Source organism: Rhinolophus ferrumequinum, chromosome 10 (genome assembly GCF_004115265.2).
Source record: "Rhinolophus ferrumequinum isolate MPI-CBG mRhiFer1 chromosome 10, mRhiFer1_v1.p, whole genome shotgun sequence".
In the NCBI taxonomy this organism is placed as follows: domain Eukaryota; kingdom Metazoa; phylum Chordata; class Mammalia; order Chiroptera; family Rhinolophidae; genus Rhinolophus; species Rhinolophus ferrumequinum.
In genome coordinates, this window is record NC_046293.1 from 13680275 (window position 1) to 13683216 (window position 2942).

The following is a 2942-nucleotide window of genomic DNA, read 5'->3' on the forward strand; positions in this document are numbered from 1 at the left end:
ATATTTTCTTTTGTAAGCCTTTGAACCTCTGCCTTTTTCTTCTTGTTTTTTTTTAATTTAATTTATTTTTTATTAGTTTCAGGTGTACAAAGCAACATAATCGTTAGATATTTAAACCCCTCATAAAGTAAACCCACCCCCCCAGGCTACTACCCCTGACATATTATATAGCAGTTACAATACCATTGACTATATTCCCTATGTTGTACTCCATGTACCATGACTATATACATCTATATATTTAGTTATAGTTGACATTCAGTGTTGTTCTACTTCAGCTCTTCAGTTGTACAGTGCATTGGTCAGGCATCTACACAGTCTATGAAGTGATCCCCCTGATAAGTCCAGTGCCCATCTGGCACCATGATCTTTACAACATTGCTGATTCTATTCCCCATACTGTATTAACTACCAATTTTTTAATACCTTCACCTTTTTCACCCTGCCCCCAACCCCATTTCCATCTATCACCCTGATAGATCTAGTACCTACCTGGCACCATACCTAGTTATTACAGTATTACTGACTATATTCCTTATGCTATACTCTATAACCCCATGACTACAAATTGGTATAACAACCAATTTGTACTTCTTAACCCCTTCCCCTTTCACCCATCCTTAACCCCCTTCCCATCTTAAAGAAGTTCCTCTAAGATTCCTTGTAATACTGGTTTGGTGTTGATGAACTCCTTCAGCTTTTTCTTGTCTGGGAAGCTCTTTATCTGTCCTTCAATTCTAAGTGATAGCTTTGCTGAGTAATCTTGGTTGTAGGTTGTTGCTTTTCATCACTTTGAGTATTTCCTGCCAATCCCTTCTTGCTTGCAAAGTTTCTGTTGCAAAATCAGCTGACAGTCTTATGCTAACTCCCTTGTAGTTATTACTAACTGCTTTTCTCTTGCTGCTTTTAAGATTCTCTGTCTTTAACCTTTGGCTTTTTAATTATGATGTGTCTTGGTGTGGGCTTCTTTGGGTTCATCTTGTTTGGGACTCTCTCTGCACCCTGGGCTTGTATGTCTATTTCCTTCACCAGGTTAGGGAAGTTTTCTGTCATTATTTCTTCAAGTAGGTTTTCAATTCCTTGCTCTCTCTCTTCTCCTTCTGGTGCCTCTATAATGCGAATGTCAGTATGCTTGATGTTGTCCCTGAAGCCCCTTAAACTCTCCTCAATTTTTTGGATTCTTTTTTCTTTTTGCTGTTCTGGTTGGGTGTTTTCTGCTACCTTCTACATCACTGGTTAGATCCTCTGCTTCATGTAATCTGTTGATTCCCTGTAATACGTTCTTCGTATATGTTATTGTATCCTTTATTTCTGACAGGTTCTTTTTCATGTTTTCCATCTCCATTTTTATGCTTCCTATCTCTCTGTTGAAGTTCTCCCTGAGATCATTGAGCATCCTTATAACCAGTGTTTGGGACTCTGCATCTGATAGATTGCTTATCTCTATTTCATTTAGTTCTTTTTCTGGTGCTTTGTTCTGTTCTTTTATTTGGGACATGTGTCTCCCCATTTTGGCTGTCTCCCTGTTTGTTTCTGTGCATTAGGTAGATGTGCTATGTCTTCCAGTCTTAGTAGAGTGGGTTTATGTAGTAGGTGTGCTATGGGATTCAGTGGTGTAGTTTTTCTGGTCAACTGAGCCACGCACTCCAGGTGTGTCCCTTGTGTGGGTTGTGTGTGCCCTCCTGTTGTAGTTGAGCCTTGGTTGAGAATTGCACATCAATGGGAGGGACTGACCCTTGGGCTCACTGGTTGTGAGGACTGGCCTTGACTGCAGTGGAAAAGTTACTATGCAGAGGCTGACCCTATGGAGCAGGCTCTGCCTCAGGAGAACTCTGGTGCCTGCCCAATCTACCCCTTGGGTGTGTTGTACTTGGAGGTAGCTGGGTGATGCTCCAGCTCGTTTCAAAGCTAGCCACTGGGGGTGCCAGCCCCAGGATCACCTTGGAGGGGATCCACTGTAGGTCCTGTTCAGCCACAGTCTGTGCCATGCTGTGCTTGGGAGCGCCTTGAGAGGCCAAGCCACGAACCAAGGCTGGCTGCTGCTAGTGCCGGGCTTAGGGCTGTTCATCCAGAGGTACAGGACACACTCAAGCCAGATGCTGCTTGTCTGTCAAAGGTTCCGCAAACCTTTGAGAGACCCTAGGAGAGTCTGCAGCATGAGCTAAGGCAGGCGGTTTGTACAAAGCAGCCACTGGAAGCGGTTTGGGTGTGTCTGTAAGTTGGGTGGGATGGGGTCTCAGATCACCAGGGCTTGGGGATGAGATTGGTGGAGACCCACGGCCGCCTGAGTCCACACGCAGGGAAGGGGGAGGACTCAGCAAAGAAACAATGGTCTCTGCCTGCTCCTCCATCCAGGAGGAAGCCGCCTCTCCAGTCCCCGTCCCAAACCGGACAATTCAGTTCCCCACCATATATCCCTGCCGCCTCTCCAGCTGCTGCCCCAGCGCTGGAGCTGAGAGCGAGTGAGTCTGTTGGTGGGTTAAGTCCACATGTGATCCCTTTAAGAGCAGTGCCTGGGCGTGCAGCCACACTCAGTCTCACTCAGTCACAATCTCCGCTGCTTTTCACACCCAGAAATTATGGGGACTTCTCTCCGGGCACTGGAACCCTGGGCTAGGGTGGGGCTGGGACCTCTCGCTCCTCTGGGGGATGGGGGAGACCCCCCCCCCCCCGTCGAAATATCCCTCCCGATCTTTGATGGTCACATGCAGTGCGGGACCAGCCTGTTCTGTTCTGTGTCTCTGCCCTTCCTACCAGCGTGGAGATGGCTTCTTCTGCACGTCCTTAGTTGAAGGGCTTCAGTTCAGCAAGATTTCAGGTGATTCTTACTAATGGTTGTTTTGTAGATTAGTTGTTAATTTTGATGTGGTTGTGAGAGAAGGTAAGCCCAGCATTTACCTACTGCGCCATCTTGGTATCTCCTGTCTGCCCTTTTCTATTTT